We start from the raw sequence: 22,983 nt of genomic DNA, 5'->3' as shown, positions 1-22,983 counted from the left end.
TTGTGCCTTTTTCTAGAAATGCAGATTGGAAACTCAATATTAAACAATAGTTTTATTTGATACTTAGGAGTTTATGACTCGGTTAGCCTGGGTTTCATTTAATTAAAAAAATAAACAGGTACTAGTGTTGCAATGGTTATTAATAAACTTCCTTTTTAATTTTGTGGCAACATTTCACGGGATCTTTTAAAGCCATTTTTATTACTGTAGCAGCACAGCAGGGGCTATTTGTTAAACTTCTATTTACGGTGTCATCATTCCAAGGATTGTTTTTAAACACCTTCGCTGTGTTAGCTAAGAGATTTTTTTCTAAAAGGGATAGTTAAATGTCCTAGACAGCCTCACTAAAGAGAAAAAGCATATTTTTTATGAATTAATTAGGCACCCCCTCCATGGTCTGACAACTCTTGCCACTAATTGGCTGCTTCAAGCAGCCAATCAGTGGTAGAAATCTCCCCCACCGACATCAGTGGGAGCACTTTCCACACATGTGCATTAGGGAGTCTTATTATACACACCTATTATTATTGGATTATTATTATTTATTGTTTTATATAGCGCCATCAAATTCCGTAGCGCTGTACAATGGGTAGGCAGGACATAACAAGTAGTATGTAACATAACAAATTGACTAACAGAGACCACAGGTGAGGAGGGCCCTGCTCAAACAAGCTTACAGTCTTTTGTATTCTTAGCTTTTTGCCAGCAGAATTCTGTTAATTTTTATTTGTGAAAACCATATTAAAGGAATGTTTTTGCTCAACTTGCTACAATGTTTCAAGTAAGATATGTTGTGGAATGTATATTATGCACTAACATTTACATGTTATGGTATAATAAAGGGGGGGGTGTGATCAGGGCAGAAAACAGTAAACATTTTGATATTTCACAAATTAATATTGAAAAGATTGTGCTAGGATGAAGCCCAGACAAGTGAATCTACATGACTGGCAAAATAATATCCTACTTAACTTTGCAACAATGTAACAAGTTGAGCAATAAAATTATTTCCATGTGTTTTTCACCAATAAACAGAAGTCCAGAAGACTAAAGTATAACATTTCAAAATCAAAACAAGCCTTGTCATTCTGGTACAGTAAATTAAATTGGCCAAATATTTCTGTATTCTTACATTTAACATATATATGTAGCACAAGACTTCTTTTTGAATTTGGATGATATTTGTCACTATTTCTCAAGTGTATAATGTGGGTACACTGTCAAAAAGCCAATAATGTATGCATTAATTAAATATGTAGTGTTTTTATTTCTTCTTTTTTATGGAAGTCTGGGGCACTTATGCTTTCTATTAAATAAATGTATTCATGTGGCCCTGTTGGCACAGAATTATAACAAAGAAACAAATCCTCAATCAACAAATGGGATGACCTGTTACTTAAAAAGATAAGGAAATTATAATCCTAAATAAATAACTTCATATAGTGAGTTGTGCACCTTAGAACAAGACTAAATTCTGCATCTACTTCGATAAACTAAGATCTGGTGTCTCACTAAAATATGGAGTTCCATGTATTCCAGCCATTAAAATAGTTTTGATCTTGTTATTACATAGTCCTTTGTTGTAATCCTATTTAAATTTTCAGTTTGTAATCTTTGGCCTTATTCCCAATTCAGAAGTTCTCTACTGCTTTATGTATTCCAAAATCTTGCTTAAAGGTAGTCATTATATTCATGTGCAGATCCTGTCTTAACACTATACCTGGGTGGCAGGGAAGGTGAAGGACAGTTTGATAAAGATTACTATTCTTTGTCTGTGGAACTTACATTTCAGTCTGAAATATTCATGAATGCAAAAAAAGTTATCCTACTAGCCATATAATTGAATTCTCCCATTTCTTTGTTCTGGGGCATACTTACACATACTTCTTTAACAATTTTCAGAATAAGCGTTAATATCGTTTATATTGAGAACAGGCCACCTAAGTGGTTTTTGAAATGCGTGAAGCACATGCCCTGCTGGGCGAAGAAAATGAAGGAATACTTAAGGAAACAGGGAAAACTACATTGTTAAAATAAATGCCTAGCACTCATTATAGTTCATATTGGTCAAAAGAGACCTGGGTAGTGTTGGTGACGTTTTTTTCACATTGTTACTGAAGGAATTTTTTTGCCTATAAGTAGTGCAGCCTACACCCTCCTTCCCCTTCTTACCTTTGGTTCTCTTTTAATATAAATAGTTTAACATCAGTAGACTATGTTTGTAAAATACAAATGAGGAGCAATTACCATGGAAACCAGTCCAGTTTGAAGCCTCCTCGTGCAAATCATTTTACTGTTCTGTACACTAGGTTGATACAATTTTATAATTTATTCATAGTGATTGGAAGGTCATAGAAGACTCCAGGAGTTAATTCGGGAAGTGCCCTCAGTACCCAATTTGGCTCTATTCGCTAAGACATTGAGTAGTTGACTGATCAGGTTCAGGTTGTATGCCCTGGGATGCAGCAATAAACAATAAAATTGGTAATAATGCTAATGAATAAATAACTTATTTGGGGTGAGGTTCCTAGGACTGCCTATTGAGGTGGGGGAAGTTAACAAAATTACCCTATAGAAAGTGTAGACTCCAAGCCATGTCATGTTCGAGGAGGGGTTTAAAAACCCCTGTTCGAGGAGGGGTTTGGGGGCATCCATCCAAGCACCCATTGGGTGCCACAAGGGTGGACAGTGAAAATCACTAGGCACTGAAAGGGAGCACAACCCCGGGGGGGGGATCTCTGGGGCCCCTTTGTTTGAAAGACGCATTGCATGCGTCCCAGCAGAAATGGTAGAGGCCAAAACAGTGAGGGAATTTAAACATGCATAGGATAGACAAACGTCTGTTGTGAATCTCGGATGAAACTAAGGACCCTTAGGTTCAACCATTCCCCAAACTCATATTAGTTGATCCAGAAGTAAGCATCTGAAAGGGAAAACATCTAGGTTAATTTAATAACCCTTTGCCCCATTTAAAAAAAATAAATTATTATTCTTACTAGTATTTTTTTGTTTGATAACTGTATGTTTGGAGGTGAACTATAAGACTCATTGAAACCCCATGGGTATGCAAAGTGAATTTTCTAATCTCACACTACATACACAACTTACAGGTTTACAAATCTACAAGTTGCTTGCATCAAATCAACTCTCAGGACAGTGTATGTGAGTTGTGATTTTTTATTTGTGGGCCAACTTGAGTTGGATTTAGTAAGTTTTGTCCGCTGCACTTGCAGTTTAGTGAATACCCCAGAGTGTCTGTAATTTTGCAGCGTTAAGCGAAAGGCTATAACAAGCCACAAATGCTGCACCAAATTTAAATGAAGTTTCATTATGAACACTGTTCAATTTTTAGTTTATTTTGCAAATAGATTCTATTATAGCGTGGAAAGGTAATGTTTACAGTGAAGCAAAGAGCTGTCAAGTGAAAATCACCTTGTAAATACTGTCACAAAGTGCTTGTTTAATTTTTAATTGGAGAGCACCAAATCTGATTTTACTTTCACACTAACTGAGGCTTGTGGAATGACAAGGATGTCGGATGAAAGTTTCTTTCTTTTTAGAACAAAATGTTATATTTACAATGACAATAATAGATGTGTGAAAGCGGTAATATAGCATCATCCTTTCCAATGATATTAAATATTATGTTACACTGGCATATTTTGATTGTAATAAAATGATTTAATAATAAATAATTATTAAATCGAAGCTGTACTCTCTCCCATGACAAAGTCAATTGAAATTCCCTGTTTCGAAAAATGGCCTATAAGGAACTTCACTGTCAACAAGGAAAATAAGTTTGGTTCATTGGATTTGCTAAGATTTGTCTAGCACAGGGAGAGTCCGATCTGGAGCATAGGTGTGGTGTATGCGTCTACAATTGTACGTGTACAATAAGTTTAAAAATACCCATTAGATACATGTATAAGCTTAAAAATATCCCTAATTCCTAAAAGTATTAGGAGTATTTTCTGTATTTTCTGTAGTAGATGAGTTTTCATATATATTTAATTCCTCAAAAATGTACAATAAATAAAAAAGTAACATTTAGTATGTTAGTATTTTGTTACTGAAAGCACGCTATGGTGCCATTTGTTCTTGATGTCTTTACACAAGACCAATTTTCAGACAACTAGTCATCAGAAGAGTCATATGAGATGTTTTCCCCATGGTCTGCCGTTGCGACAACTCTGACCGCAGCTCATAACAGGATCCCAATGAATTCTTTCATATAAGCAGAGAGCTACCGCAGACAGAAAGCCAGGTGTTTAAAAAAAAAAAAGCTTTAATAGAGACTTGTTTTTAAAGCCACCTGCCATTTAGCCCAGCCTAATAAACCACATCTGCTGCATTTTAATATTGTGATCCCTGTTGAGCACACAGCAAAAAAAGTCACTTCCTCAAGTTCCTTTCAGGTATTTCATTAATTCCTGCAAGAGCTAAACTTTCAGTCCAGATTCTGCTGTTAACTCAATAATTTAAGCTTGTTCTGACATACTGTGACATCCTGGTGACCTTTCATTATATTTCACAAAAGTTAGAAGTCAGTCTTTTTTTTTTTTTTTTAGCAGCAGTACGTTCAATTTATTCCATGTAGCCCTTATCATGAAACCCCTCAATCACTTAAACTGGGCAAACTTCTAGCTAATCACAATTACTTCTGCAAATGTATAGTAGTTATGGATTAACACAATGAAACGGGGTTTCACAGCATTTTATTTATTTATTAAATATGCACAGCTATGCACAAATCCCTGAAGGTAATGGTAATTCACGCACAATATAAACATTTTCTTTGTTCACCAGCTGTTCACAGTGAATTTTTCAGGTCAAAGATATGAATGGACAGCAACCAAGCTCCATGCGCGTTATGATTGCTGTCCATGGTACTGATGAATCATCTGTACTACCATTTATATTTCTCAGTATATGGAATATGTTTTATTTGTTTCAATTTCTAACCTAATATTTATTATTCTTTTGCAGTTATAAATAAGTGGTAGTTAAACATTCTTGTCCTTGTACCTACTTTAACATTTTGGATTATTTAACTTTATCCCTAGCCCACACTAACTTTGGGTTGTTCCTTGTTCTGCTTCTATGCTGCCAAATCACAATGGGTGTTTTATTGTTGACCTTGTTCTAATACTTTACATTTGTATTGTCCTAAAGTTCTGTGCCAGATATGGCTACCCATACCCTATATTTAAGACCCAGACAGGTGCCCAATACCCTTTTCCTCTCTGATATGGCATAAAAAAATGAATATAAAACAAATTGTATATTTAGAATTGCATTACATTTGAGATCAATTATTAGTTTACACATATTTGTTTTAATCTACTTAGGAAAAATATATCTAAAAACATATCATAAAATGTAAGTGTTGATGACAAATTACATCTCAATATACATTTCATCACACAAATCTTCTCTATGGCAAATATTTTTCCAGAAGCAAGAAGAGATGCATGTCAACTTATTTACACAATGTATCGGATACATAATGCTTTCCCTTTCTCTACTCCTAGTTTTGCTCCCCAAAAAATGTTTGTTTTCTTACAAACTTTATTTTTAATGAAAATTGTGCATTTGTATGAATAAACGAAAACGAGGGCTCCAACCAAATTGACAAAAACGAACTGCAAAAGTGGCAAAAATTCATTCAAAATCTAAACTCAAGTGTTTCTATATACCAGGGGACTTCCTGGGCTAGGTTACCCACAGTTCACCCTATTACAAAGTTTGACAAAGTGTAGTTGTATAATTGGTGCATGGAAAGGGTTAAAATAACAGCATTTGGAATACCCTGGGGTGTCTAGTTTTCAAAAATATATGGTTTGAATGGGTTAAATTGAGTTAACCGGCTTCAAAGATGTTCCAAAGAGGAGATGGAGGCAGAATGACCAGATTTGTTAAAAAAGATTTGGAAATCATAAAACGCTGCTTGTACTTATTGCCCTACAACTTACAAAAAACAGCAAAAAAACATAAAAACATTGGGTATTTCTAAACTCAGGACAAGTAGTAGAATCTATTTAGCTAGTTTTTTTACTTGCTTTTTTAGGTGAGTAAAAGATTTTTCAAATAAAAGTCATAAAATGTGTTTTTTTTCAATTTTTCACCATTTTTTTTTTATTTTTTTTTATAGTAAATAAGACGATACGATCAAAATAATGGTATCTGAAGAAAGCCCATCTTGTCCTGAAAAAAACAATATATAACTTATGTGGGTACACTAAATGGGTGAGGAGAAAATTACAGCTGAACACAAGCACCACAAAAGTATTCAAACAGCCTCGGTCCCACAGGGTACAAAACGAAAAATGAGCCCGGTCCTTAAGGGGTTAAAGGTGAAATTCTCACTGCATAAGTAAATTATGAGCGAATCACGAGCGGAGGCTCCAGGCCGCATTAAGGATAAAAAAAAATTGGGAAAAACTGTTGTGCGCAGGGGCGTACCTAGAGTATTTGGCAGCTGGGGCAGATCCTGTACGTGGGACCCCCCCCACACACACTCTTTAAAACTGCATAGCTTCTATCGTTAGGCAAACATTGACAGGGGTACAGCATAACTTATCATTATTTACTAAGGCAGACAGTGGTACAGCATAACTGCTATCACTATATACTGAGGCAAACATTGAGGGTGGTACAGCATAACTGCTATCATTATATACTGAGGCAAACACTGACAGTGGTACAGCAGAACATCTATCACTATATACTGAGGCACGCACTGACGGTGGTACAGCATAACACCTATCACTATATACAGAGGTACACATTGACCGTGGTACAACACAACACCTATCACTATACATTGAGCCAGACATTGATGTGGTGTAGGCCTACCACTTTAGTGTCTGGCCTAGTATCTATATCTATATATATATATATATATATATATATATATATGCACCGAAATGAAAATTCTGGACCTGAAAATTTAGCATTCACTTGACTGAAACCGAAAATGACCCCCCCACACACCTTTAAAAACAGAAAAAACACTTTTATTAAAAGTAACACATCAAAATTAGACAAAAAAAATAAATATATATATATATATATGATAAACATCAAATCCCGACGCACAGCATCAGTTGCCGCGCGCATCGCAAGGGAGCAGGATCGGAGGCCTGCATTAACAGACCTCCCGCTTCCTTGATTTTTTTTTTAAGACGGTTAGAGGGAGATCCTTGATCTCCCTCTAACCGAGCCTGCACCTCTAGCGGCGGACATTACTGTCCGTCTCTAGAGGGGTGCCGTGCACACAACCAGTAGCGGACCGCCCCCCCGTTCGGTACGCTACTGGTTGTGCGCACAATTTTTGTTCGTGTGCGCTCCCTCTTAAAGCTATGTGCGCGCGCACAAGCGCACAGCTTAGAGGGAACACTGTCTTCTACCTAACCTTCCTATTCTTTATCCAAAAGAAGGCAAAAAAAACCTAATTAAGCTACTTCAAATTCTGCCATCAGGGGGAAAAAAATTCCTTCTTGACTCCAAGAGGCAATCGGATTTCTCCTTGGATCAAGAAAATCTAAAATATTATTGTTATTCTATTTATATCCCTGTATGTCATGCCTTTCTAAGAAAATATCCAGATCCATTTTGAAGGTATCTAATGAATGTGATAACACCACCTCCCTTGGCAGTGAATTCCATACTTTTTTGTCCTCACTGTAAAGAATCCCTTCCTTTGTCGTCTATGAAATCTCCGATCTTCCAGTCTCAGAGGGTGACCTTGTTGTGTTAAACCTAATTTATTTGACTTACTTTTACAGCAAATATTATAAATCAACCAATATAGTTAAGTTCCAAATTAACATTAGATTTGTGTGACAAAGAGGGAAATATATGATTGCATAAGAAGCCTCCTCTTGTGGAAGTAACTGTGTATAAGATATGGTAATAACTAAGCATATTAACAGTAATTCTTAATAAAGAGCAGTGGTCTTCCTTTTATGCTACACTTCATGTGTTGTCCTTCAACATTTTAATATTTACAGGTCTGCAGGTAAAACTGTTTTTGGCTTTCTACAGGTTTTGGCTTTCTACAGTGCATTTCTATAGGCAGGTCTTGAGTATTCTAGAGAGTTTGTTTCCTACGGTTTAATGGTATAAAATGTATATATAAAAATGTATCCATTTAAGTTGCACTAATATTCTAGTCTAATACTAGACTAGCTAGTTTTTTGTGTATGCATATTTTTCTTGGGAGACTTATTTTGTAGACATGTGCAAATGGTGTGTGTGTGTATGTGGTAGAGTGGGATTTGTTTGGTAAAATTTGACTTGTGGAATTAGTGTGTCTAAGAGTGCTTATGTGTGTATGTGTGGTAGAGTGTGATTTGTGTTGCTGACATGTATACACACACCTACATCCACACAATACACTTACACACTACAGACACCCACCTACACACTATAAACACACACTAAGCACACACTCCTCATGCTGGAGGCACTGGGATCATTGCCTCACATTAGTCTGCCTCCTGTTCGTGCAGATGAGCGCCATCCAGCGGCGTATCTAGGGTATGGCACCTATGGCTTGTGCCATAGGCGCCATTTGAAGGGGGCGCCAGTGAGCGGCTTTAAAACACCGTCTTTTTTTTTTTTTTGATGCGGAGGATAGAGAGGGGCGCCTAGCACAAGGCGCCCCTCCACAAGGCCTCTACCTCCGTCCCGGTGCCGGCAGTTCATGCAGCGGGCACCAGCGAGCGGCCTTTAAACAATGTCTTTTTTTTTATGCGGACTAGAGAGAGGGGCACCTAGCAACTGCTCGGTGCCCCTCGTTCTCCCCCGCATCAAAAAAAAAGCCGCTCGCTGGTGCCAGCTGCTTCATTGCTGAGCGCTGAAATATGACATCAGCAGTGTAGGAAGACAGAAGCCTCATGCCCCCGTCGCTGGACCTAAAGGTGAGAGAATTACAAAGGTGGAGAGCGGTTAGAAAGTGACGAGGGAAGGAGAGGGGGTAGATATAAGTAAAGAGTGTGAATTAATGTGTGGATGTATTGAGTGAATGAGGGAGAGCATGAGTTAATATGTGAATGTATTGTCTGAATGAGGGAGAGCATGAGTTGTCTGAATGAGGGACAGCATGCGTTAATATGGGGATGAGTTGTCTGAATGAGGGAGAGCATGAGTTAATATGGGGATGAATTGTCTGAATGAGGGAGAGCATGAGTTGTCTGAATGAGGGAGAACATGAGTTAATGTGTGGATGAATTGTCTGAATGAGAGAGAGCATGAGTTAATGAGTGGATGAATTGTCTGAATGAGAGAGAGCATGAGTTAATGTGTGGATGAATTGTCTGAATGAGGGAGAGCATGAGTTAATGTGTGGATGAGTTGTCTGAATTAAAGTGTGAATTAGTGATTGACTGTAAAAATGTTTGTGTGTATCATAGATGTATAATTGTGGAAGGGCAAAGATGGCACTAGCAGGAGGTTTGAGCCTTGGGGACCAAGATGGCACAGGCAGGGTGTATATGGGACAAAGATGGCACAGGCCGGACTGTTTGGGGACAAAGTTGACTTGTGCTGGGCTATTTGGGGACAAAGATTGCAAATCTTATGTGTGTTATCTGGGTGCTGGTCAGGTTCTATGTGGACAGTGAGGACGCCAGGGCTGGCTTTGCGGTGTGCAATCTGTGATCTATGCCTGTAATTTAGGGGGTTTTAAATATACCTTTAAAGCCGTGTTTTTATGTGAATTCCAATTGATCTTTACCTGCAATGCTGGGTTTGTGTGTTATTCTGTAGATCCATATCTGCTATGCTATGTTTCCATACATTATTTATGTATACCTGCAAATACAGGGTTAATTCAGTTGATTAATACCTGCAATGCTGTTTCCATGTATTTATTTGATCTATACCTGCGATGCTACGTTTCATATATTATTGTATACCTGCAAATACAGGATTTGTATGTCTGATTCTGTTTATTCAGTAGATATGCCTCTGGCGCCAGCACCTTCCTTTAGCTTGTAACTGGCCTCATTAATGCCTGAGAAACAGTTCAAATGGCAGAATGGCTAAACTGTCCCTATCACAGTGATGTGGGACATGGGACAGATTCTTTAAATTAGCAACTGTCCTGCTAATTTCAGGGTTGGTGGCAGCCCTAAGTTCTGTCACCGGTTACTATTTATCTCTGGAACTACCACCTGAAACCCTATTAGACATAAAATAAAGTATCATTCAAAGTTAGTGTGCCTTTTGTTCTAAATATCATAAAAAAGGTTTATATTTCCTGCTCGATATGAAAAACAACAAAAGGTTGCCGAGAGTAGTTGGGTATCCCAAGTCTATACCCAACAGCCCTGCAGTGCAGCCTCTTACTGCCATCTTTTTCAAGTTTGCCGGCTCTGCATTGCTGAGTGAAGCTGTGTGCTGAGATATAACATCATATCCCTAAGACCATGAGGGTGACAGAGAGAGTTAGCCCGCTTGTCACTTCCTAAGGACAAAAGGAATCCCGTAAACTCTGAGAACAGCCCTGGTCTCCAACCTTTGAGCTACTGCTTAAGTGCACTGCGTTTTCAATGTAAGTGAAAGAATAAACCGGCTTCCAGGCATGGAATACACTACCAATGCTTCAGTACCTCATTGCTGCCATCTCCTGGCTTAATGCCTTTATTGGATAACTAGCATTCACGAAGAAGAGACCCAGATCGTCTCAAATGCTTGGAAATTATACATCAGTTAGGATTTTCACATAGGATGTAAATTCATGCACAGATTCTAGTGATTCAGGAGCAGACCTGTAGCCACAGTTCAGAGCACACTGCAAAACAGATCTATCTAGAGTAGACAGAGGACGTATAAGAAAAAAAAGAAAAAAATAGATTTCTGCCCAAATTAAAGACTGTATAATATATAAATGTATATTTATCAGTTTATGTGTTTGTCTATGACCAGGCAGAATATTAGCTGGATAGACAGACAGATGTTTATGGTAAAGCCAGGGCAACCCAAAAGCAAATGTGTTTCATTCTGGATCATTGCGTATTATTCTTAATATTAATAAAATCAAATGTCTATATTGTATCAAGATATTCAGTCGTCTCACACAATAAGGATGAAAATAGTTTGACAGAAAGCAAATAAGACATGAAATAAAAAGAGCAGAGGATTAGGTGCTGAAGAGTGTTCAGACTAAAGTACTGTATTCATAATTACCAATTAGCCCTTGTTTCTAGACTCTCGGAAGTGATTATGTCTTTGACAGCAGAAAATGAGAGAATTCAGAATTCAGGTCATTCTAACCAAGATGAGGCAGAGGGTCACTGATAGTATTTCCACAGGACTTTCTGATGCAGCTTCTACCTACACGTTCTCTATAGGGAAAATGCTTTATTTTATACTGCAAAGTTCTGTAAGCTCACTCCATTAGCACATTATGTTTATGTTTAAATAGGCGCACCATGACTTTAAAAGGTCACCATCTCACAGAGCTAATAAGGGAGTATAATGCAGTCAGCACACATCTACTCATCACCTTCTCTTAATATAAAGGAGGATTAGAGTGGAGGAATAACATCTCTTCTTAACACTGATAGTTGCTGAGAGGGGATCAGCACCTATTCATTAAAGTCAAGTTGCCGTGTCCACTAATCCCTTCAAAAGTTCTGCAAACTTTTTTTGCTGTTTTTTTTTTTTTATGAAAAATATTTAACTGAAGCTGGATATTGTTTCAAGAAGTTTCTGATCACCCTGAGGGTTAGTTTACATTCCTCTGTTACCAGCTGCAGTTTGTCCTAGTTAACCCTTCTGTAAGCCCTGAACATTATCGGAGCAGTCTCAAGAAATATATCCGTTATCAAAGCTGGAATTGGTCTATATATATATGTTTTAAAGCACTGTTTATTTTAAATAAATATATCTTAGACATTGACTATCTGGTATACACATCATCCCTTGTTTAACATTTGGGTAAACCCTGAATCTGCAGAAAGAAAAGCTATATTTAATCACGGACATACCAGGTAGGCTACCCACAGCTCTCCAATTTCTGGGGAGTGGCTTAGAGTAGGTTTGAGGTTAGCCCCCAATAGCCTTTAATAGATGGAAATGGGTGGGGAGCAGGGGTAAAATGTGGGTGAAGAGAGTCGGTATGGCCACAATCTGCTACCCTACCTGCAGAAAGAAAAAATTGTTAACAATCATTAGTACACTCCCTACAATTGCATCATCCCCTAGTTGTGAATTAACTAATTGTAAAAGTAAGTATAACTAGTTATTATAACAACTACTGTTTTCTAGAACTTTGTTCTGCTCCAGCCTATAATCATTCCAAACACACATGGAGGATTGTTATTATGTTGTATATCCTTTTTAAAGCCTAGAGGATGAGCTATTCACTTCCATGGCCATAACATTGCTTCAGTTATTAAGTCTTTATCAGTAGAATTTTAACTAAAATATTTATGAACACTTCACACATTACACTTCCCTATGCTGCAGTTCACCCATCCTGCCTGAAGGGGGAGCACTGGGCTACATACTGTGCTCTGAGAGTGTCATATTGATTAAACTATACACAAGAATCCAGTCTCTGGCACAATGCGAATAAAAACTGCCTTTTTTCCCTCCATTAAAAGGCAAACTTCTAAAAAGCTGATGTTTTATTTAGGTTCATTACAGAATTAAAGACATGTTACATAAGTCAATTAGCCGAGTTGCATGTCCAAGGATAAAACATATGGAACCAGAAAGCCAGGCTCTTTTCTGATATCTATTTAAATATAACAAAACTGTTATGTTAGTTCAGTCTGTATCACTTGTTTCCTTAACCGTTTAGAAAAATACTTGTAAAACACGATAAATGATTTACTGTTGTAACCAAAGTGACCAGAGGTTACTAGCGTGCACCATGCCACAACCAGTTCCTCAACTCTCTAACTTCCTGGGAAGTAAATGTTCTATAGTTTGCTATTTTGAGATAAGTAAATCCATACCTCACTGCCATGGTCAATGTAAGGAATTTATTATTTGAGACCTCTGGTTTACTAATGTGAGTAGGAGCAGGCCAGGGAGAGGCAAACTCTAGCATTAAAATGCTCTAAAAATCACTTAATATAAATATTTGTGTACCTATGTTGTTAGATACGAAATCACCAAAACATTTGTCTAAGAATATGTAAAAACAAAGTGGTTGGGTGGCTTGGCATGTTCTTGTCACTTAACAGCATGTAGAGTAAATCAGGATCGTCCATGGTTCACATCAAGTATGATGTGGTCTACAAACCTATTTCTATTACTTAGCTAATGCCAACCTAAATAACCAAATATTCTCTGACAAGCAGCCATAGAGCTGCCTAGGTATGGCATACTGAATAAGATGTGATGATGGATTAAGTTTTGAACATAACCATCGAATATATGCCATCCCTTAAGGTCTATATAAGTGTTAACACTTATGTTTAAGCCTGTGAAGCACAGGTGAAACGCGTTAGGCGGAGCCACAGCAGGGTTTTCTGTTTTCACATTAAATCGTTTGTGGGCCTTGGAGATCTGATCTATTGTGATTTTACAAATAAAGAAATAAAAGTTACGTCTGAAGGTCCAGCTTCAGGGTGTCTTTATAACGCCACCAGCGGAGGGCCCTTAAATGGAGCTACAAATTTGTTTATTGTTAAAATATAAATGTTTATCTGGTATTTTGTTATGTTTCTAAATGGTATGAGTGAATGGACTATGGCCAGATGTACCCAACATTCAAGTTTATTAAGTTTATTATATTAAGTTTATTATACAATATACAGACCATTTCTCTTTTGTTATTTCAGTGCGTCTTTTTGTAGCCTGACCTTTCCGCAATGGAAGAACACATAGGACCCGCATGAATTACTATTAATAAGGACAGTTTTCCCTAATGGTCTGAAATATTTGTGCACCAGATAGAAAGGCGTCTATTGTAAGACACTAGATGGGGCTCCAGTACTGTAGAACAGTTCCTTGTTTGATGCATACAACCCCTCCAATAACCAGAAAGATGAAAATTGCTATTTTCTCTTTCCATCCTTATTCCTCTTACTTAGGAGAACACCATAGGCTTTATGTATTGTTTTATTTAATAACAAATTCTCGCTACTGTCTTATAAGAACTTGGAGTAATAATGAAGCAAAAGCACGAAATCCTTTCCCATCATTTCTGCTTGGAGATATTAGCTTTTCAGTCTTTGAGACGTGTACAACATATTCATTTAATTTGCTATAACTTCTCTGCAGGCAAAGATTGTTCATCTAATGACATGGATACAAATTCTCAAAGTAAGTACTTTAAGCACCTAATAAATCTATATCTTATATATAAGGTATCTTATTATTATCTCATGTTCAGTTTGATAACACAATAGTCACCAGTGGTGTTACACATTCTGCGACTGAGGAATTTTCATATGGTCCAGTATGTCCTCGATTTTCATTAAAAAAGACCAACCAGTTTTTCATTGTTAATTTGAATGTATATTTTTATTGCTGTGCTCATCCAAAGAATATTTTACAGCAGAATACCGAAACTGGCCGTATTCTTCATTCATATATCACGCAGCTGTATTTGACCCTGAAAGTACATTTTCTACCATCAGAATGACAAACACACACACACATACTGTAAAGAGAATCATTTTAACATTTTTATATGTGTGTCTAATTTGCAGGTTTATTCTATAAATTACTGTCTAATTACATTTGTTTTCAAAGTCGGGTTTAATACCTGGGAGTAATACAATTAAAGCAGTTAGTATATTTGTAGAAAATATTTGCTTAACCTTATAATATTGCTATTATACCTTAACTGTGAAGATATATATATATATATATATGTATATATATATATATATACATATATATTATACAGAATAATATGCTGTGCTCAGTTTATAAGTTAAAATGTTGTAATATATATATATATATATATATATATATATGATATTTAATCAGTGCAGTACATACAGATATATTTTTCGCTGTGTCAAAGCATTTTGTTAATTAGTTTCAATGACCCATTATTTTTGGTTCCATAAAATCCAAATCTTATTAAGCTAACACTATTAACAGAAATAATAAAAATACAATTTTTTTATGTTTTCCTTAAATGTGGGTTCTTTCTTGAGAGGAGCCTCTGGTTTTAGCGCTTCACTACTACAGAACATGCCAATGATACAGCCTGACAGTGAAAGATTAAAAGAGCAGTTTGAAAAATAATGCATGGGTTGTGGTCATTCCTTTTGGACTGTGCCCCATGATGCACTTTGTAAGAGAACAGTATTTATAACCATTTGTCCATTGTGTTATGCATTGTAAAAAAAAATGGTGCGTACAAAAAGGTTACAACCGGAGACAGCTCAAGGAGAGAGATGAAGAACAGAAGAAAGGGTACACAAAAAAGGTTGAGATAAAAATGGAGTGAGAAAGACCAGCATGTCAATGGGTACAGACAAAAAGGGAGACGGCATAAAAAAAATCACAAAAAAAGTGAAGATTATGATAATTCCATATTTATTTTTAAATATCAGGTTGCTATGTTCACTATTTCACTACAGAAAATTAGCCGTTATACCAAACACAATTAATATGTAAACATATATATTTTAATGTTCATTAAATTTGAAATAAAAAAACATTATTTAAAAATAAAATATATGAAACAACACAAAAATCTGTAATTAATTGTGTCAGAGGGGTGAAAAGCATTGTTCACCCTTTAACCTCTGTCACTTAAAGGAATGGTTGCTGTATTTTACTTAGCTGGATTTTATGAATGAGCGGTTTGCGAAGAGAAGAATAAAATCAATAATAAAGTACAAGGATACAGCTCGTTAGATGGCTGTTCCAGTACGGCCAGAAGAACCAGCGATTGAATTCAAGGACCTAAGCGGTATCACAAATGGAAAGAAAACCGTCAAGTATCCCAAATTGTACCTTTAAGCCGAATGCAGGAATTTTGTGTGCTGCAATTTAATTTTATTAGCGCAAATCCCCTAAATCTGAAGCAGGTGCTGTACGTAAATATCTACACAGCAGAAATAATGCAAACTGCATCATTTTAACATCTGCTATTGTCCTTGGGTACGGAAAGAAACAGCATTTGTGTAACAGGCTTCTTTTTAGGCTTATAAATACGGCATTTGTACTTCACATGACCGATTTTTACATAGGATTGAACATTTCGTGCACTGTATATAATAAAAAATCCATCAGTTGTGCAGAGAGTTAGTAATTAACTCCTTCATAGCAGCTGCAAAAGGTGCATGTTGTATCATGCGCCATACGACGATGCAATCTCGTGATCTATCAAAATTGGGCAGAATTGATAGAACTCACAGGTTTCAAGGTAGAGCATACATTTGCGGAGCATATATATATATATATATATATATATATATAATATATACAGTATATAAGAATCTATCCCTCTTATAATATGACTTTGAACAGCTTATCTTTTGGTTAAAAATATACAGCTGAATTATTGTTTCTCATTTTTCGTAGTGCGTCATATTAGACACACTTAAAAGATGTCCATTTTAAAGAAAAATAGATTTCAAGGCAACCCTGCAATATGTCCTCTTCATAAGTGTTGAAAAAAACAGAATTGAAAAAAACAAATTATGTTAGGTTACGGAATACAACTTGCCGTAGGTCAGTGGTGCACAAACGTCTCTGGGGAAACTTTTTAACAGAAATTCTGAGTTGAAAAATACACCAAAAGCAGAAGTACTGTTGTCCCTGACACAGAGTCAAGAATATGTGTATATTTATAGGCAATTATTATTGCTATCACTGAGTAGCACAAAAGTAGCTTATTGAGTTCATCACGTAGGAAATTCTTATGTGTCCAATGGCCAGCCTAGGCCTTATACCAATAATAACATCTGGCCTAAAAATAAAGCTAGAACCTTTAATTCTGGAGTAAGTTCCTACTTGCAATTAATATTAGCTGACCGGTGCTTTCTTCAGTAGCATGAAAGGACTCCTATTTAACCCATTAAATTCCGTACATGCACACAGCGTACCCAGAGACAGCACTAGAGCTTACTGGACGTAAATATATCATGTGCAATATATGCAAAATAGCTAGAGGTTGGAAAAAAGGGGCCAGCATTTCATACAACCACACTATTATATGACTGCCAATGGAATGCCAATTGTACTGCCAAGTAATTGCATACATATTCCAGAACATCCCATGATAGGCCTAGTAGAGGCATAACAAAAAATGCTGGGGCCCCCCCTATGAGATTTAGGGGAAGGCCCTTAATCTCCTCCTACATACAGCATAAACTCCATACCCGAGAACATCAAGGCTTCAGCTACCTGGACCTCTCCCTTTTTGGGAATGTGGCTAGGCAGTCCCACTGACATAGTGTGTGGGGCAATCCCCACATGGAGGGAAATTGTTGGGAGAGCAGTTCCCTTGCCCAGCCGTATGCGTGGCCTGGGGTAGGAAGAGGTTTGGAAGGGCCATGCTGGTGTTGGGCCCTCCCTACAATGTGAGGGCTGTAGGGACCACCAGGATGCCAGTGAGACCTATCATGCATTACTGGCAACTATGTCAATGTCAGCCATCAGGATGGCTAAAGATCATAGTTATGGGTTGCTGTTGGTACCTGTTGCCTTAATTGCAATGTATTTTCAGTATATTTAAGATCATCAGGTAATGTAAAGCATGCATTTTGTTCATAAGTGCCTACATTACAGGCAAACTTTCCTGGTACACAGAATGTCTTTCTGCCGTTCAGATATGGAGATGGAAATTATAAAATAAACAGGGGGCAGATTATGCCCTGCGTTATGGGAATTATTTCATGTCTTGGGAAGCAGAGCTCCACGTTAAACACAGAGAGTTCTTAGGTACGATAATTATATATTTATTTTTAAATTCCTCTACAGTGTGTGGATGTTCTTCAGCAGCATTCTTATAAAAAAATATATAATTTATAGAGAACTGTATTGCTACATTGCATACCTTAATCTCAAAGCATATATAAAGTATATATACGGTAATAAATAGAAGTTTACAAACTATGTCAAATTAACCTTTTTCTTTATGAACAAGCTGTTGAAACATAGCAATATTTCCTCTATCAGAATATGTTATGGACATACCTTAATTTCAAAGCATATATACAGTATATATATATATTTTTTTTTATTTTTTTTTCTGCAGGAATCCATTTTCTATGGTTAGGTTCTGCACATCCTGTACTGAATTTTTTTCTTATTACCATGTAATAAATAGAAGTTTACAAACTATGTCAAATTAACCTTTTTCTAGAACGATCTGTTGAAACATAGCAATATTTAATCGGAATATGTTATGGCCAGTGATACAAAAAATCAATATATAGTCTAGATCAATATAAACTGATATAATGGGTTTTATGTTTAGGAATAAACAGCCTGTTGGTTTCCACTCCCCACCAATTTAGTGAATAAACCCCAAACTTGATTACAAAGAAATCCCCAGCGATTGACTTAAAATGGATCAATAACACAAAAAGATGAAGGCTGTGATTCCAAAGCTGGAATGATGCTTAGGTGAAGTGTGTCTCTGAATGCCCACAGAGTGTGAAGTTCAGAGTCAATGTCATATACAGCTATGTAATATTTGAGCTGACGAAAGATTTCTAGATTTTCAAGATCTTCAGTTTGCATTATCTGTATTTTTAATGGTTCAAAACACATTCATGTAACTATTTCTGTTGACCTTTGATGTCATTTACTGCCTTGTTACTCTGGGAGCCATATGTGATATTGCAACTAAAAGACACTAAAAAAGGCTTTGGTTAGTGGCACCAAATATCCATTGCACACATTACCTGTGCATATCTGCCAACCAAAAGCTCCTGGCTTTTGAAAGTCATAGCAAATGGCTACTGGCATACCTGGTAGCTTTGCATTTACAGTTCCCAAATCAGTCACGGCATAAGTGCAAATGGGGCAAGGAAACCGTGCCCCATAGATTGAACCTGCGACACTGCCACATAAATAAAGTGGACACAGCATTGTGTGATGTATGTCTATAAATTGTGCTTATATATACTATAATATAATAGGTGTTCCCATTGCACTGTTCCTTCCGTATTGTGCCTCCTATATACCGTATTGGCTCGAATATAGGCCGCACTTTTTTCCCCCACTTTAAGTCTTTAAAGTGGGGGTGCGGCCTATATTCGGGGTCTAGCGGACATGCAGTCCCGGGCGCCGGGCAGGCAGCGGGGTTAGGATACAGATCCCCCGCAGCGGTGCAGGGGACCTGCATCCTACTCTCTGATACGCTCAGACAGCCTCCCCTGCCAGCACTTTCCACGGGGGGGGTGCCGGCACGGGAGGTTGTCTAAGCGCATCGTGTGGACGGTCACCGGCTGCGGAGGTTGTTTACCCGCATCGCCGCAGCCGGTGACCGTCCGCACGATGCGTTTTACCTCTGCCCCCAAGACTTACCAGAGCAAACTCCCGGGTGTCTTGCGGGGCCCGCGGGGGACATCTAAGCAATACGCGTATACAAGTATACGAGTATTGCGTAGATGTCCCCCGCCGGCCCCGCAAGACACCCGGGAGTCTGCTCTGGTAAGTCGGGGGGGCAGAGTGGCAGTATATCTCGGGGGGGGGGAGGACAGTGGCAGCATATCTCGGGGGGGGGAGGACAGTGGCAGCATATCTCGGGGGGGAGGACAGTGGCAGCATATCTCAGGGGGGGACAGTGGCAGCATATCTCGGGGGGGAGAGTGGCAGCATATCTCGGGGGGGGGAGACAGAGTGGCAGCATGTTTTTTTGGTGCTTTTTTTAAAGAAAAAAACTTTTTCTTTAAAAAAGCACCAAACTTTTAGGGTGCGGCCTATATACGGGGGCAGCCTATATCCGAGCCAATACGATATCTATTGAATATACATTGATTGTGCTATGCGCAGCTCCTTATGGCCCCATTTCATCTGTAGTTTGGGCATCACAGGAGTGATCGAACAGATACAAGGACACCAATTAATGATCATGATTGTGTTGATGTTTTGTTTAAAACAACTGAATAATACGTACCATACAAAAAAAAGGTTATCAGAGTGCTCTTATCGAAAGGAATAAGTCGAGAAGCTTCAAGACCAGCCAAGAAGCCCAAAACAAGGCTTCATGCAGATTGATCAGTCTTGCCCAATATATGTTCATCAAAAGATGCTACACAGAAAACCATTTACCATATTTTTACTTTATCGCAAAGCGAATCTTCATTCTCAGGGATTCAGTCAAAACTTAAAAATATTCTGTGATTCTTGTTGATTTCTGACCACTGATTCTTTTTATATATAGCATACAGTATATGTGCAATTTAGTGTAATTTGGAATTATTGACTTTAAAGAAGTCAAACTGACCCATATATGCTGGCAGCTTCAGTCCCTGATATGTTCTAAAGATACCTTTGACAAGAGGTACAGTCTACAAACAATTGTTGGCTTCAGAAATATCAGTCATGTCTTTGTTGCAAGTAACCCTTTCACAACTAGAGGATTATACGGATTATGTGCAAAGTGGATAAACGGGGAAAAGTTTAAATTGTGATATAGCAGTAATCTTTAGTGAGATCTATTGCATTTTGTAACATGGTTTTAACCATCTGTAGGCTTATTAATTATGTTGATCCAGGCACAGTTTCGTTCATATTGGCACGGATGCTTCAAATATATACAAAACATTACATTGACCTAACATGGCTAGTACTTACATTACATTGTTACATCATGCTTACAAATATATATATCTTTTTTTACAATAAGAATTATGAGAGGTTGCATTCCTAAACATGTAATATCCACTGGCTAGCTGTTTCAAAAATAAGATATTTTTCCTCCATTAATTCAGAATTACTCTAATTATGAGCTTTTGATGGTTGGACCCTCTCTCCATCGCCCCAAAGGACCGAAAACCCTCAGCATCACGCATCAGATCATTGTTTATGCTGCCTGTAACAGATGCAAGCAATTTACGTCTTTATTTCTGCATATTCAGTGTAAGCGGGGCTGCTTGCGACCTTTCACCCCAGAGCCTGCAGGATTCTAACCCTATGAAATTAAAGCTCTTTGCTCACTTATCCCCATACGCTCTGCTGGTGCTAAACAGGCATCCGGCTGCATAGCAACGCTGACTATCCGTGCTTACTCATACCCCAGCGTAATCAGAGATTATTAAGGAAAATATACAGTGCTTTAATTTGATGAGATTGGTTATAGGTAGTACAGTTAAAGGTCATTCTCTCCGTGTATCTCCCTCGGTCTCTGCAATATTTCCCTCTCGGTCTGAAATCATGGGCCCCAAACAACAGGCCAAGAAGAACGCATTTATTTTTGACATGCTGGGATGATGAGCTCAATAGGGATAAAAATGAATTATTTAAAGATCGGATAAACAAAACATCCTGTGCCAGATTTTACCTCTTTTTTTATCATTTTGTGTGTGCTTTGTTTGTAAAAGCAGAAGATTGGTACAATGAAATAGGCCGGGCAGAGGGAGACAAGCAGCACAAGAACTGAACCTAATAAACGCTTACAGCCATGTCAAGAAGTGATTCCTGACCTGTGACACGGTGAGCAGGTACAAGCAGAGCCTCCACAAGCCCATACAGCAAATCCCTTTATATGCGAGAAAAGGATGTATAACAGCATGGTCCAACTCCTTATCTCACATTGTTTTGGATGGTGGTATCTATTTAATTTATCATAGTATGTTTATATAATGAGGAATCATTTTATAGTATTTTGCACAAGCACCGGAATTATCAGAATGATTAGTGGAATGTTTAGAAAAATAAAAGAGTGGGATATCTTAACTGATGCAAACAGGCTGCATTTATCCGGCTGCTATTTAACTCCTTTATGTTAAATTGTAGTCAGAACTTCCACCAATACATGCGTGGGCTCAATGTCATATGGATGGGGGCTGGAGGAACAGGATGGTGGCTGGAGGTCTAGAACTCATACACTTGAGCTTAATTGTCTGAACCTCACCAACAGACTTCAAATAAAGAGTCATTACATTGCAACATAACATTGCAACTGTGGGTCTTTGTTTACCTACATCTGTATCAATAGTTAAATGTATCTTGAACAACTGAATGTGCATGGGCTTCTTGAATGTGGGGCAAAAGGGCCAGTTGCCCTGAGTCCAGGCTTTTTATAAGGTCCAATGGCAGATGCTTGTGCCCCGCACATTTGTGGAGAGATTTCTGGAAAGCTGTGCCGGCTGTTGCACAAACCTCAACCTCACACTTGGTAATGGGGAGCGCACAATGGGGAGAAGCCACCCCAAGGCCCCATTAGATACATAGGCGGCCCTGTAGACACTTTAACCCTGCAACTTTTTCAGCCCACTATGTATATGTAACAATGTAACAAATGTGGCACATATTTCAATACATTTATTAGGACAGATATATAGATCTTTATTTGCATGTGTTCCCAATGCATACTTCTCCAGCTGATTTGTTCACGATTGCACCCAGAGATTTGACTTTGTGCCACGGAATAATAAACTCCCCCTAGCAGGGTACAGGGAAGCTTTATGGACTACTTTTTTTTTTTTTTTACATTGTTACGTTTATTACATTTAAGTTAAATGTGTTGACTGTTCTGACATGATAATATTAGAGTCAAGAGGTAGGTGGCTGCTTATACAGTCTTTATTTTGAGTGCTCTCGGCATAACACCTAAGGACACATAAAAAAAAAACAAGTAATGTAAGTAATTGAGTAATAATGTATTTTATTTACCCAGTTTAATGTATAAACATATGTCTGCTGTTCCTATATATAATTTGTTGTGTATTTTAGGGTTGCAGAGGACTGTGATACTTTCATTCATTCTAAACGCCATGACCAACCGTTGATGGCCAATAGGGGATGAAAGAAGGTCAGATGGATTTAGGTCCAAAGAGGGACTGGTCCTCTTTAAAAGAGATACTTGGGGGGGGCGTGGCC

The sequence above is a fragment of the Sceloporus occidentalis genome, unplaced genomic scaffold (genome assembly GCF_023333645.1).
Source record: "Sceloporus occidentalis isolate IW3139 unplaced genomic scaffold, rSceOcc1.0.p SCAF_26, whole genome shotgun sequence".
NCBI lineage: Eukaryota > Metazoa > Chordata > Lepidosauria > Squamata > Phrynosomatidae > Sceloporus > Sceloporus occidentalis.
The sequence above is the reverse complement of the archived record's forward strand: the minus strand, read 5'-3'. Positions refer to the sequence as shown.